We start from the raw sequence: 16,192 nt of genomic DNA on the forward strand, positions 1-16,192 counted from the left end.
GAGTTACTTGGTGTAACAGGATGGTCTTATCCCCTTAAGGGTCACTGGCTTGGGGCCAGCCAGTTCTGTATTTTAATCAGAGGCAGCTGAGGAAAAGACATGATCCCTATAAAGAGTAAGGTTCTCAGTAAGGTAGGGGGAGCAGGAGCAGCAAGGAGTCACTTGGGAGGGCAGGCAGTAAGAATCTGCTGCAGAGAAAGGGGCCTCCAGGGAGCAAGCCTTGGGAGACAGTGCTCATGTAAAAGCACTGTGCAGAGCCCAGGAATAGAGGCATGGAGCTTGCAGAAAGGGTGCCCAAGAAGGGGGCCTAATTTATGTTTAGTAGGGATGTTGTTGAAGGTGAGTGTGGAAGTGAGCCTCAGAAGTGGCAGAAAATCCTCTGTTTATGATTTCTAGTTCCTTTAACGTTTTCAGGTTTGGACTCTGAGGACTTTATCTTTGGGCTTGAATGGCTTATATTTGTCTCAGTAAATGAACCTAAACAAGAGTGTTATTGAAATGAGGAATTTGTGAAGTCCTTGTTCAAGAGCCTGAAGAGGGAAACTGAGGTACAGGACTGAAACACTGGGTCTTGTCACCAGGAGCACTGTGAGATGGGGCATTGCATAACACATGGATTTAGAACTGATGTATGCAAGTTCAGAGTCAGATCCCAGTTGAGTTTTTAAAAAAGTTAGAGGAAATCTGGCCATCTAGAATTTAAGTAAGTTAAGTCCATTTATTCATATCTGAATACTAGTAACATCTTTTGCTGTTTGTCCCCTACTACTATGACCTGCCACCATTCCTTCCATGGAAGCTTTATCAAGGTTATTTCAATTTCTTTGTCTGATGTCACCAAAGTACATAAGTTTGCGCCTGTTGATTTCTGAGAGCAGAGTCCACTTCACTCCCATAATATTTCCAATATAAGTGTTCATCTTCCTTTCCCTCATCTTCTTAATCTTCACCACCACATCATCTCAGAGGCTTCAATATTCTTCTTGTCGGCATTAGTTTCCTGGGATTAACATCCATTATGTTTTAGACCAGTTAAACCTTTATACCTTTCGAGGTACGTTTGTATGCACTGTAATTTTTATCTAAAATTTACGTCTTAATTAATCCAGGATTTCCCCAAGTGTTGGATGTTCTCTCTAAGGAAATGTGAAAGACTAACTAGGACAGACCTCTCAACTGTTTGCTGGAGACTCAGGTTTCATTAAATAAATAAAAGTAAGTTCTAGAGTTTATGATTGCGAAAAAAAATCTTGAAAATATGACCTAATTGTAACTGAAACAGCAATGTCTGCAGAGACTCTGAAACATTAGATCTCAGGTATTAACTGTCCCATTTATTTCAAAATGCCACACACCTGCATCAATAGGTGGGGGAACTTGATGGGACAAGTGGTGAAAGGGGGACAGTCCCAGCAGCAAGGGAGGGAGACAGAAAGGGATTTTTTTTCTCCCATGGACCAATTGGTAGAGGACCAGGGAGTTTTTTCCTTCTTCACAGCACCTTCAAGCCACAGTGGGATAAGTACTGGGTTAAGATTTTGGTGTTGGGCCTTGGGCTCATGTGATAGGGTGATACCTTGTGGCCTTTGTGGGCCTAGGTCCTCACCCTGCTGCACATGTTACCCGGGGTTATCTGAACCTATATTCATACCACCAGAGGAATAGGTGCACGATACAACTACCAGCACAAGCAGCGCGCAGGAGTGCATCATCTCCAGTATCTTCCAACATCAATGCTGTTAGTAATCTGGAAAAGCATAACAACGCTTTTCCCTTCCTATATAAACAATTGCACTTAGATTTGTCAGAATTCAAGTCATTTCCCACCAAGCTGGAGACTCATGCTTTTAACTGTGCTTCAAGCACTCACCTGGGATTCAGCAAATTTATCAGTTCTGAATTGCTTAGGGTGGGGGATAAGTGGGACCTGACTCTACCAATAAATTTTATTCAAACATCCTTCCTCCAAGTTTCACATAAACTGTGAACCTCCCCCACCCAGCAGTGTTCAAATGTGCCACTATCTGGGGGAGGGAGAGGCGCCCAGCCCCCTACAGGGAGACATCAGGGGATGCAGCTGAGGTCTTCCATTCATGCTCAGCCAGCTTTAATAAAAGCTCTAGCAGGGGCAATTCATCTGTCTTTTCCCTTGGTTTGTACCCCAGGAGCAGTCTCCAAATTTCCACCTGCCAGGGATTGGGAGTTATTTTGTAGGGCCTGTCTCCCTTGTCCTTCCCTTTCCCCCCTTTTCTTTGGCCTTTCCCCAGAGTTTTGCCTGTGAGGGTTATTGGATCTACCTTATCAACTTTTTTCTTGAGGAGATAAATATCCGTCTGCACCCCCTTTTCAGGCCCTATCCCCTAAATCTTCTAACCTAGCTACTCCTGAGTCAGTACTCACCAATGCCATGCGAATCATGGGGAGAAACCCTTGGATGAAGGCCTATTTAAATGCAGCTGTCTTAACTCAGGTTACCTGCCATAGTCAACAAAGAGTGTTTAAATGCTAGCTTCTTTCCAGCCACATAGCTTTCTGGTCTCTCCCTGTCCTGTTGCTTCTCTTGGTGATATATCACTACAAGGCTTTTTCCTGGGAAAAGGGCCTTTATCACCTCCCCCTGAAAGCTAATATGCCTTTGCGCATCATCATCTTCAGGAGGGGTCCCTACTTGGATATTATAGAGGACTCTTGCAAAATCCTCGGGGATCATACATTCCCTGATCAAAACTGCTACATCTGCAGTGATAAGACTGGGGATTCCAGCTATCCTTGTCAGCCACCTGTAGGCTGTGCTCCAGTTTAGTGGGTCAACCTGATCAGGAGAGAAGGGCCTATTCTGTACCCTATCTTCTGTTTTCCTGGCAACCCCCACCCCCTCACCTCAGGTGTCCAGTCTTCCTCACCATGGTGTTTATTATGGGGACTATGGGCGGAGGCTTCTTTCTCACTATGTGCTGTCCTCACTTCTAGCTTATGGTGGCTAAGTGCAAAGTGCACAAGAAGCCTGCAGGTTATGTGAAGTCCAGTTCTCTTGTAAGACACCCTCTGTCCCTCTCACAGGGAGAAGAGCTGAGTCCTGGGAGATAGGCTGAGGAGAGCCTACCCTACATTATAGTTTATATGGTAAGGAGCCCTGTAACCCCTGTTTTGGAACCAAGTAAATGCCTGGTATAGGAGTGTATGGGTGATGGGTGGTAGCACCCATCCCCTGTGTTAAAATTTAATAGAAGTTAGCCTGCTGCTTAATTCCATGCATGTATCTGTCCTCATTTTGCTATGGGGCCACATCAAGGATGGCTCAGATGACAATGGTGATACTTTAAATATCAATATTAACTATTTTATTGCTCAAGGCATGTGAGAAAAGAAAGTATCATTTATGAAGATCTACACAATCTTTAGTGGCTGTTCATTTTAGGCCTTTAACAACCAATGGTTGCAGGGGGTGAGATGAATGGGGGCTCAGTTTTCAAATGTTGGGAAATGTTAAGTTTCCTCATCTAGATGAATGGTTAATTTTTATTTGGAGAACTTAACTTCTGAACATTTACTGTTGCTTGAAATGTTGACATTTACTCTAGATCTCTTACTGGTTTTAAAAAATGAAAACAGAATGTTAAGTACTTAACTGATATGTGAAATGGTAACTAGCAGAAACGTGGTAAGGAGCACATCTCTTTAAACTGCTAAAATAGTTGTGGTTTTGTTTTTTAACTGGGAATTTTTTGCCAGAATGTTTTTTCTTTGAAAAATATTGATTAGTTGAAACTAACACTTTTTGCAAAAAATGTATTGGTTTTGACAAATCTTTCAGTGAGAAGGTTTATTATGTCTAGTATGGAATTTCTGCTCAAAAGGATGGGCAAGAGAGACCCATCCCCAAGTAGTCACTAGTAATGGCACTCATGTGGGATGAGGAAGACCCACTTTCAAGTTCCTTGCACTATCTGATTTGGAGCAGGGACTTAAATCTGCATTTCCTACATTTCATGTGAATGCCCTCGCTAACAGGCTGTAAAGTCATTCTCTCTGACCCAGGTAGTATTTAATTATTCAGATAACTTACAACAGCTCCAAAAGGAGAGACTGTGAAAAAGAAAGACTGACTAGATAGCCTGGTGGTCAGGGCATTCCCATAAGATATGGGAGACCCAACCTCAAGTCCCTGCTTTGAATTGGGCACTAAACTAACAGCTGAAACCTCAAACTCTTGTGAAATGGAGTTTTGTTTTCTGGCTAGCCCATGTGTTTTGGTGTATGAATAGCTGAGCTGATTTCAGTGTGAGTTGGTGATGAACTTTTTAGTTCCTTTAAAATGAGGAACTAAAGTCAGTGAGCTACAATGGGACAGACAGTTATTGACATTTTTATCTGGATCTCTATTGCAGAAGCAACCACAGAAACAGGAAAATAATGTGCTTGCATTACGAATTTCAATCACTTGGCGACTCGGTAACTTTTGCTAACCAAAGAACGAAACACTTTTTATTTTGTCTTTGCTTGTCAGTAAAATAATTCATTTCTGAAATTTGCCAGTTGCTCCACCCTACGTTGTGGTGATTTTGAAACATCAAAATACTAGCAGATTAACCATAACAAATTCAGTTTTTATGATAGATGTCAGTAATACCTCAGGCAGAAATAGTCTTTTCACTTGGAAAAGATTGCTCTCACTGCTTCAGTTGCTCGTCAGTTTTATCTTCTAAAACACAAACTGGGGATGATGACAGAGTCTCTTGTAGTTTTCACTTTCCGTATTATTTTTCTGTGATCTGTATGATGAATTGTTTCTTCTCCAGTACAGCTGAGGTAAACTGTGCTATGTCTGTATTCAGTTCATTTTGAAGTTTAGTCATCTGATTTGTAAACTGGCTGATAGAGCAATATCTGGTACATGAATGTTAGTGAACTTTTCTTTTCGAATAGATTTTTGTCTGCATTTTCAAGATTTCATCAGTTTGCAGCCAGGATGTGTTGCCAACATTGGAACGATTGTTGGGAGCTGGCATCCTGTTAGAAGGTGAGCTGGACTTCACTTGATTACCTCTGCAGGGATCGATGAGCTACTGAAAAACTGAAAGACAAAGATCATCCTGATTTTAATAGTTTTCTGGCAGTCTGCTTTTATTTTTTCCAGATGTCTATATAAAATGTCACCTGATAAAAATGTGCTTAGAAAAAGCAATTTACTGAACATTTAGGAAGACTCCTACTTTCCTTGAATAGGGCTGGCTAAAAGGGTAATTGTGTGTAATAAGATTGGGAAAAAAAATAGTTGAGCACATGCTATTTTTATGCATCCGTTCCTGTTAGTTCTAACAGCATCAGGTAGCCACTAGAGCTGTGTGGGACAAAAATTGCATTGTCAGTGATGCAAGATCATGTTTTACTATAGTCGCAGCAGTACTGATAGAGAGATTGCACAACTACTTTTATTAAAGCAGTTTGTAGTGGTTGGCATAAAAGTCATTATTGCCAAACGTTGTTACAGCATGATGTGAGATTACTGATGTATTGCCCGGTATTTAGACAGTGATATCAAGATGTACTAGCTCTTGGTAAATTGACTTTATATTGGTGATCACTATATTACTTATTAAAAAGAAAAGGAGTACTTGTGGCACCTTAGAGACTAACCAATTTATTTGAGCATAAGCTTTTGTGAGCTACAGCTCACTTCATCGGCTCATGAAAGCTTATGCTCAAATAAATTTGTTAGTCTCTAAGGCGCCACAAGTACTAATTTTCTTTTTGCGGATACAGACTAACACGGCTGCTACTCTGAAACCTATATTAAACTTATTGTAGCTGCTGAACAAAGGGATTATTATGTTTAGTGACTACAGATCATCTGCACTAAGCTTATTAAAAAATTCTGGACTGGCTAAGGACATGTACTTCATTCTCAAGCATTTCTAAGAAGATAAGTAACTTCTACCGTCTACCAACTGCCACAGCCAAAGTTCCTGTGTTTTATTTATTTTGCTAACTCTATTCCTGGCTCCTTATTAGCATCAGCATTGAGCAGAAAATGAAAGGATAAAGTGGTACAAGGCAGGCCATATCTTCCCATCAGATGAAGACTGCAAAAGGATATGACTTTTGGGGGACAAAAGTTTGTTTTTTTTATTAATCACATGCCTGAAAAGCTGGAAAAGATAGCAAAAAAATCTGGTGACTGAAGGATATATAGAATGCAGGTATACATTATGGGCCTCTTGTGATGCCTCAGACAAACTTCAGATCAGGTAGTAGGGTCAGTAATTTGAGACGTGCAAGGTTATAAGGCCAAAAGGGATCATTATGATCATTTAGTCTTTCCTCTTGCATACATGGGCCATAGAATTTCACCTGAATTCAGGCCAGCTCTAGGCACCAGCAAAACAAGCAGGTGCTTGGGGCGGCACATTCCTAGGGGCGGCATTCCGGCGCCAGCCATGCCGCCCCTAGAAATGTGCCCCCACCACCCCAGCTCGCCTCTGCTCCGCCTGCTCCCGTGGGCGTGCCGCTGCCGCTCTGCTTCTCCCCCGCGCGGCAAGCCTGGGAGGGAGGGAGGGAGGAGAAGCCGAGCGGTGACGCACTGGCGGTGGTGGAGCAGAGGTGAGCTGGGGTGGGGAGCAGTTCCCCTACCCCTCCCTTACTTCCTGCGCTCCCCCCCAACCCTCGCTCACCTCCGCTCTGCCTGCTCCCCTGAACACGCTGCCTCTCCCTTGCCTGAGAGGGAGGGGGGAGAAGCGGAGTGGCAGCGTGTTCAGGGGAGCAGGCAGAGCAGAGGTGAGCTAGGGCTGGGGGTTGCGGGGCAGGGGGGCCGTAGGAAGCAATGGGGGGAGGGAAATGCGGCACGCCTGGGGGAGGAGGCGGGGCCGGGGATTTGGGGAAGAGGTTGGGAAGGGGCGGAGTTGGGGCAGTGCCGCGGGCGGGGGGGGGGCACAAAAAAAAGTGGGGGCAGCCAACATTTTTTTTGCTTGGGGCGGCAAAAATCCTAGAGCCGGCCCTGCCTGAATTAAGCCCCTAGCTTCCCATAGTAGCACAGAAGAAAAAGCTTTTATTTAGCTATTTCCTCATACCAAAAGGGAAGGCTTTTTTCCATAGTGGATCTCTGAACACTGGACAGAGTCATCAGAAAGTTCAAGTTCAGCACATTGACACTGGCTTCCATAATTTCTATCCTTTCTCTTGAGACTGATTGCATACAATTTAAGAGGCCTCAGTGTTGTAGCAGTGTCAGTCCCAGGATATTTGAGAGGCAAGATGGGTGAGGTAATATACTCTTTGGACCAACTTCTGTTGGTGAGGGAGACAAGCCTTCAAGCTACACAGAGCTCTTCTTCAGTTCTGGGAAAAAAAGAAAAGGAGTACTTGTGGCACCTTAGAGACTAACCAATTTATTTGAGCATGAGCTTTCGTGAGCTACAGCTAACTTCATCGGATGCATACCGTAGAAACTGCAGCAGACTTTATATACACACAGAGATCATGAAACAATACCTCCTCCCACCCCACTGTCCTGCTGGTAATAGCTTATCTAAAGTGATCATCAAGTTGGGCCATTTCCAGCACAAATCCAGGTTTTCTCACCCTCCACCCCCCCACACACAAACTCACTCTCCTGCTGGTAATAGCCCATCCAAAGTGACAACTCTCTTCACAATGTGTATGATAATCAAGGTGGGCCATTTCCAGCACAAATCCAGGTTCTCTCACCCCCTCACCCCCCTCCAAAAACCACACACACAAACTCACAGTGTCACAGCTAAATTCAATTTAGAACAGCTAGCACATGTGCTAAGGGGCTATGGAAAGTGAGGTGGTTCTTTCTGAAGAATATGAGGTACTGTACGTGTTTTCAGACAGACTTCAGAGAATCTGTGGAACCACTTACAGCACCTCACATACTACAGAAGGGACCACCTCACCTTGAATGGCTCCTTAGCACATGTGCTAACTACTTAAGCTAAGCTATCTGTCCAACCTTGTACTTAGCTGTGACACTCTGAGTACATTTCCCAGACCTGAGGAAGAACTCTCTGTAGCTCGAAAGCTGGTTTCTCCCACCAACTGAAATTGAGCCAAAAAAGATATGACCTCACTTGCCTTGCCTCTTAAATTGAAATATGCCTACTACATCTGTATTGACATTTAGCTAGTTTCCAGATGATGATAATTGCATCTCCACGCAAAAAAGCAGTTGTCTGTGTCCTTTGGCCTTTTTGCCACACCAGGTGTATTTACCAAATGGCTGGCATGACTGGCATTCATTGCAGACATCAGTGTACACATATCTTCTCACAGCTGGATGGTTGGCTAATTGAGGCTCATTCTCAGCAAACTTCGGAAGAGTCACTTGACATGACATGCAAACTATTTCAGTCCTTATGTCTATATGTCTACACTATGAAATTAAATCAATTTTATAGCAGGCGATTTTTAGAATTCGATTTTATACAGTTGATTGCGTATGTCCACACTAAGCACATTAAGTCAGCGGAGTGCATCCTCACTACCGTGGCTAGCATCGATTTATGGAGCGGTGCACTGTGGGTAGCTATCCCACAGTTCCCACGGTCTCCACTGCCCACTGGAATTCTGGGTTAAGCTCCCAGTGCCTGATGGGGAAAACATTTGTCGCAGGTGGTTTTGGATACATGTCATCAGTCCCCCCGCTCCCCCTCCGTGAAAGCAAGGGCAGACAATCGTTTTGCGCCTTTTATTCCTGGGTTACCCATACCACGGCAAGCATGGAGCCCACTCAGCTCACCATCACCACTGCTGTTGTGGGCAAGTCTACTGTGGGGGCTGCTGTGATCCAAGTAGCCAGTGCAATCATTTACATTCTGTTATCAAGGGTAGTGACTCGGAAATGTGCAGGCCTTCTTAGATTTTAGGAGCATCATATTCCTGTCCTTTGTTGCTGGTGAAGAAGTCTTGCAGCCGTACAGTCTGGTCGGCGCTGTAACACCCCATAGCACTTCTGTGGTTGACACATGTAACAGCCCCAGGGCTTTTGCTGTTTTGCCTTGGCTGAGGTACCTTGCCCTACCAGGGCCTTCAAGCATTTGACACAGAAGCACCTGCAGCAGCTGGCATTGCTACACAGCAGCAGCTCCTGGGTTCCTTTGCAGCAGATGGTGCAGTAGGACTGCTAGCTGTCCTCATCCATCGTGTACAGCTCCACCACTTCCGCTGCAACTCTGCTGTCCTGCAACTTTTCTCTCTTGCTCCCCAGCGACGTGCTCAGGTGATCCATTCTGGTCCTCCTGGGTGCCTTCACAGCAGATGGTGCAGTAGGACTGCTAGCCATCCTCGTTCATGGTGTATGTCTCCACCGCTTCCGCTGCAACTCTGCTCTCCTGCTCTCCTGCAACTTTGCAGCAGATGGTGCAGTAGGACCTGTAGTCGTCCTCATTAGACATGTAGCTTGGCCGGGGGTTCCGGGAACGTCTTCCCTGCCTGGATCCTAGCAACCTCTAGGGCACGCTGGAACTCTGCTCTCCTGCGAGCTGGACGTTTCTGCCTCAGGCTGCTTGCCCAGCCAGCAGCACTGCCCGGTCGCACCTATCCCAGCCTACCCCTTTCTCCCATGGTTCATGAAGCCTGGACAGTCATAAGGAGCAAGTTCAACTATAGACTGAGCAAGTGCAGAATGGTGGTTTAATGTGCCTTTGGACATTTAAAAGCTCACTGGTGCTGCTGGTCAGACCTCAGTGCAACCAACATTCCCATTCCTTGCTGTGTACTCCATAATATCTGTGAGAGTAAGAGGGAGATGTTTATGGCAGGGTGGGAGGCAAATTGCCTGGCGTCCGATTTTGAGCAGCCAGACCCCAGGGTGATTAGAAGAGCACAGCAAGGCGTGCTGAGCATCAGAGAGGCTTTGAAAACCAGTTTCACGACTGGCCAGGCTTCGGTGTGACAGTTGTGTGTGTTTCTCCTTGATGCAAACCCGCCCCCTTTGTTGATTTTAATTCCCTGCAAGCCAACTACCCTCTCCCTTCAAAATAAAGTAACTATTGTTTTGAAACCATGCATTCTTTCTTTATTAATTAAAAAAAAATGAGATAACGGACAAGGTAGCCCAGGTGGGGTGGGGGAGGAGGAAAGGACAAGGCCACATGGCTTATTGTAGCCACACTAAAAATCACACTGTTTGAATGACAGCCTTCTGTTGCTTGGGCCATCCTCTGGAGTGGAGTGGCTGGGTGCCCGGAGCCTCCCCTCCCGTGTTCATGGGCATCTGGGTGAGGAGGCTATGGAACATGGGGAGGAGGGTAAGTGGTTATATAGTGGATGCAGCGGGGGTCTGTGCTCTTGTTGGCTTTCCTGCAGCTCCGACAGATGCTTCATTATGTCTATTTGCTCCCCCAACAGATGCATCATCAGGTCCGTTTGCCCCCTCATTAGCCTCAGCATCACGTCCTGCCTCCGCTCTTCATGCTCACTTAATTCTTTCCTGGCCTCTGCCACTGAATGCCTCCATTCATTAAGCTGTGCCCTATCAGTGCGGGAGGACTGCATGAGCTTGGAAAACATGTCATCGCAAATGCAGTTTTTTCACCTTCTAATCTGTGATAACCTCAAGGACGGAGATGATAGGGGAGCGTAGAAATATTCTATGCTCTATGATTCTGGAGGGACTCCATGGTCACCTGTGCTGCTGAGTTCACCATGCTGGCCAAACAGGAAATGAAATTCAAAAGTTCCCGGGCTTTTCCTGTGTACCTGGCTAGTGCATTGGAGTTCAAAGTGCTGTCCAGAGCGGTCACAATGGAGCACTCTGGGATAGCTCCCAGAGGCCAATATCATCGGTTTGTGTCCGCACTACCCCAAATTTGACCCTGAAAGGTTCATTTTAGCGTTACTCCCCTCATCGGGGAGGAGAACAGAAGTCAATTTTAAGAGCCCTTTAGGTCGTTGGAACAGGGTTGGTTGTGTGCACGCAGTCATTTTTAAATCAACCTAACGCGGCTAAATTCAACCTAAGCCCATAGTGTAGACCAGGGCTAAGGTAAATTCACTCGTTCCTCCTTGGAATAACCACTAGAAAGGAGATTGAAAGGAGATTATTCTGATTCTGTTCTAGTTAAGGGAAATCTAGCAGCTTGTTTCTTTCTAGTAATTTTTAATTATTATCTTTACCCTCCCCAAAAAAAGATTATTTTAACTGAAAGCAGAGATTCTACTTAGGCCCAAAGTCCAATTCCCTTAACAAAGGACACATATTACCTCCCACAATACCCTCCAGCTCATCAGTGCCAGATTTAATCTGGGTTTATATATGATGAGTGTTTTATGCAGCCCTACTCTGAAATTAATCTTTAATAGTTAATGATAAATTGAAAATAACAGTCATGGAATGTAATGATTCACTTGCATTAATATAAGATTAATCATAATGATTTAATATTATCACACTGAATACTTAATCGGCTAATAAAGGTTTGTCAAGGATTCTAAAACACTACTGATCCTAAAACAAATTACTAGAACATATGTATTTATGCCCCTGTCACCATTAATCTGTCCCACAGACTATTCTGTAGTATAGTTTTCCTTGTGAAAATTTAACTGTGAACAATGAGATTGTGAATAATCCCATGGGTTACACATTAAGATATTTTTCTGATCCTGTTCCGTGAAAAGTTTTACAACCACTTTCACTATAACACAAATTATTTTTACTTCATTTGTTGTTCATTGTAATTTAAATCATGATTTATTCTTCAAGTATTCATTTGGATGTAACCAGTAATTCTGTAAGAAGTGAATTTTAAGTTAGCATTAATCATTTTCCATTTATTATTTTACTAATAGTTATGTTATCAGTATTGAAGTGTAATGTTGAAAGTGCTATCAGCAGAAAAGCATATTATAAGTGCTATCAGTTATCTTTTTTCATTATATATTTCATTTGGCTTTCTGGAAATCATACTACTGTATATATAGGAAATTCTTCGTGGCTGCACAATGTTTTAAAAGGGAAACATGGCCTATGTCATTTTTATAGCATTTAGTTATGAAATGTCACAAATGACTTGTATATAACGGAGACTAAAACACCTATTTTAATTTACTCAGTGCCACAAAACATTTCCACACAAGCCCTCTGATCAACACATGTAAGAATAGGAGTACTTGTGGCACCTTAGAGACTAACAAATTTATTTGAGCAAAACCTTGTGCGAGCTACAGCTCACTTCATCGGATTCATACAGTGGAAAATACAGTGGGGAGATTTTATATACACAGAAAACATGAAACAATGAGTGTTACCATACACACTGTAACAAGAGTGATCAGGTAAGGTGAGCTATTACCAGCAGGAGAGCGGGGGGCTGGGGGGAGGTGAACCTTTTGTAGCGATAATTAAGGTGGGCCATTTCCAGCAGTTGACAAGAACGTGTGAGGAATGGGGCGGGGGAGGGGGGAAATAAACATGGGGAAATAGTTTTACTTTGTGTAATGACACATCTACTCCCAGTCTTTATTCAAGCCTAAGTTAATTGTGTCCAGTTTGCAAATTAATTCCAATTCAGCAGTCTCTCGTTGGAGTCTGTTTTTGAAGTTTTTTGGTTGAAGAATTGCCACTTTTAGGTCTGTAATAGAGTGACCAAAGAGATTGAAGTGTTCTCCGACTGGTTTTTGGATGTTATAATTCTTGACGTCTAATTTGTGTCCATTTATTCTTTTACATAGAGACTGTCCAGTTTGGCCAGTGTACGTGGCAGAGGGGCATTGCTGGCACATGATGGCATATATCACATTGGTAGATGTGCAGGTGAAGGAGCCTCTGATAGTGTGACTGATGTGATTCGACCCTATGATGGTGTCCCCTGAATAGATATGTTCAGGGGACACCGTTGCCAACTGTGTCCACTGTTCCTCACACGTTCTTGTCAACTGCTGGAAATGGCCCACCTTGATTATCACTACAAAAGGTCCCGTCCACACCCGCTCTCCTGCTGGTAATAGCTCACCTTACTTGATCACTCTCCTTACAGTGTGTATGGTAACACCCATTGTTTCATGTTCTCTGTGTATATAAAATCTCCCCACTGTATTTTCCACTGTATGCATTCAATGAAGTGAGCTGTAGCTCACGAAAGCTTATGATTAAATAAATTTGTTAGTCTCTAAGGTGCCACAAGTACTCCTTTTCTTTTTGCGGATACAGACTAACACGGCTGCTACTCTGAAACATGTAAGAATGTTTCTGAAGTATCAGGTAAGCTGTACTGGTTCCAAATTAGTTATTAGTGATAGGACTCAAATGATTATTTCCCTCTCATGCTTTGTGGGATACTATTATGAGCACGCAAAGTGTTTTCTTTTGCTGAATGTACTCTAAGTACAAGTGAATTTAGTACTAATTAATGTGAGGTACTGAGTTGATAGCATGGGAGACACAAGGTGTCTGATTTTTCTCTCACACCAGCATAAGTTGTGAGTAACTTCACTGAAGTGAAGAGGAGAATCAGGCCAAAGGTCTGTAGTTAGTCTCAGAAAACTCTGTGCAGCAGGGCAAGCTTTTATCTGTTTCCCTGACAATGTGTCTTACCACCGTCTGAAGAGGGATCCATTCTATACATATGAATGAGTAGTACAGTCTGCCTGCACATTCAGGCCTTCCTACTACAATGGCGAACCAGGGTGACAGTTGGTGATGGATTTGTGATGTGGACAATGGTTCAGTAATAAACAAAAGTAATATTTTCAAAAGTGGCTAAATCACTTAAACTCAATGAGACTTACGCTTCTTAGTGATTTAGATGCTTTTGAAAATAGGACTTTGCCTAAGTGACTTCAGAAACTCTTCAGAAAATGTTACCACTAAGTACAGCATCCCAACTCATTTCAGATAGTTAGAAATTTCTAAATCTACAGGAGTTAAGCTTTCCCCAGCCAGCCAAAGCAAGGGCTTATGCCATGTTATGATTCCTAGTCTGTGAACAGCCTCTATTTCCACTCAGATATCACTTTTTGTAGATAAACAAGTTAACCCTTTTCTGACTTCCAAAGTAATTGGGTGTATACAGTTCCACACACACCTCTTTTCTATGACAAATATACACTCAGCGGAAGCCTCCCTGTAAGAACTTGAAGGATTGGGACCTGGGACCATGGGGGATCTGTTCTACAGCTGCTGCCGCCACCTCAGCACTGGAGGGTTAGGATGTGCTCTTGTGGGTGGACCCTGGGGTCTGGGTTTGGTAGGAAGTACCACTCAGCAGGACCCGAGTGGCAGCCCCTCACAGCCCACTGATTGGCTTGAACCAAGAAGCCATGATGACAAGCTCTCTGAGCAAAAACATGGACTGCCTGCCTGTCTCTGCTCCTAACCCTGCTTGCAATAGACCTTAGATTCTGGCTTTCAACTCTGGTTTGTCCTTGTCTGTGCTCTTTGACTGCTGTCTGTAACCAGGCTCCTGATCTCCTGGTAACCGGAAACTGCCTGCTTCCTGATGCCTGACCCTCAGTCTGTCCTCTGGCCTATCTTGGATTCCCACCTCCAAGTACCTGATTTGGGCTGACTCCTGCTCTGACCACTATGTCTGACCACCTTCATCCTGGTCATGGCACTCCCTACCCCAAAATATAAAATCTGCATCAGTGTGGCCTATGCCCACTCTATGTACCTGGAAGAAAAATAGCTGCAGATCTCAATAACATCAGGTAACAAAGAATATCCTTAAATTGGGTAAACGCTCAGCTACACATATGACCAGGACCAGGATTGGTTCGTTCTTCCACTTGAGATTAGTAGGTGGTGGTTGTGGTGGAGAAATTTGCAACAAAGTACTTGTTACTTTCTTCAAGCCTCTCACACACCTGTTTTTTGGTGATTAAGACCAGAAACTCCAGCAAATCCTATGCTCTAGACACTAGGAATATAATCTGACTATTCCCAATGACATAATTTAGTTCCTGCTTTTCCAAATACCCCTGTAGTATTACGTGTCCAGCTCTATATAAGGAGGTGAGGACCACCATTAGATTATTAAAAAAAAACAACAACACTTGTTGCAGGGATTTTTATTGTATAAATAATAAAGTTTTTATACATAGGATATCGTGACAATTTTGGTAAAGTTCATACAAAGGGCATCAAACTCATTGACAGCTGAATCGACTAGGTTGGAGTTTCAATACCAAAACTCTTTGCGATGACATTCTCCTTTCCTCTCCCACTCTCTGAAAAGCAAACTCCAAAACCTTTTTTAACATTGAAAACCTCCAACTTTTCAAGCATTTTTCTGAGGAGCACATTTAATTACTTAAAGAGTTCTCTGACAGAAGATAATGATAAATTCTGTGTAGGCTTATTTAATTCAGGGCTTAGGATGTGAGAAGAAAATGTCAGTTTATAATGGAAAGCTAATCACATATGTAACTATGCTGAAAGACCAGTCTTCACTGGTGAGATTTTCAAAAAATTCCAAGTGAGGCGTATGGGTGCCTAACTTCCATTGAGTTTCACTGGGAACTGTGATATTCTAGCTCCTGAACTGCAAACAGGGAGAAAAGCTGCTTTTCTTCTTCTCTTTGTGTATTTCTGTTAAGAAGAAACAAGTTACGATTTTCACTTACAAACCTGAGAGCTCCCACCTAAAATTACCTTTTTTCCCTTTGCAAGAATATTTGATACCACTTAAGACTATCAAACAAGGGACTTTCCCCCCTGAAAACTCTCTAAAATTAAAATGTTTAAACAAAGATTCGAGTTTTAAATTTTCGTAATATTTGTTGTACACCAAGCAAATTCTTCATTAAACAAAAAATGAAGTGAAGTTACCTGGCAACCAAACTCAAATTATTAGTATGTTGTGGTAGTGCAAAAAAGTGACATTACTCTGAAGTTACAATATCCCTTATATTGTAAGCTCCTTGGGGCAGGAATTCTTGTTTTTCCCTCCCCCAGGACCCAGGACAATGGGGTCCTGGTCCATGAGTAGGGCTCTTAGGTGCTATGGTAGTACAAATAATTATTATTAATAATAATGCTGGATGTTGAATTCTGAATCAGAACTAACTATAACCCCTTATCCAAATATGCCCACTATATATTGTACATGTGGCCATAGAACATGGTCTGTAAATCTTTAGAATGCTGCAGGGCCAATGGTGCAGCATGTTCTTTATCTCTGTTGTGACAGTTGCTGTTAGTACATGCCTGAGCTCAATTGTTTCTCCAGGT

The 16,192-nt window shown here is 43.2% G+C and overlaps 1 protein-coding gene across 7 annotated transcripts in view; it reads left to right on the forward strand.

Annotated features, from left to right (window-relative positions):
- Positions 1-16,192, forward strand: part of MGAT4C (MGAT4 family member C) — a 687,109-nt gene that overhangs the window by 328,569 nt on the left and 342,348 nt on the right. Inside the window, exon 3 of one of the 7 annotated variants that reach the window (XM_075124305.1) lies at positions 4,927-5,020. The exons of the other annotated variants lie outside the window; for them this stretch is intronic. The gene's annotated coding sequence lies outside the window, so the exon portion shown is untranslated. The remainder of the gene's footprint in view (positions 1-4,926; positions 5,021-16,192) is intronic. 7 annotated transcript variants of the gene reach the window in all.

The sequence above is a fragment of the Caretta caretta genome, chromosome 1 (genome assembly GCF_965140235.1).
Source record: "Caretta caretta isolate rCarCar2 chromosome 1, rCarCar1.hap1, whole genome shotgun sequence".
In the NCBI taxonomy this organism is placed as follows: Eukaryota; Metazoa; Chordata; order Testudines; family Cheloniidae; genus Caretta; species Caretta caretta.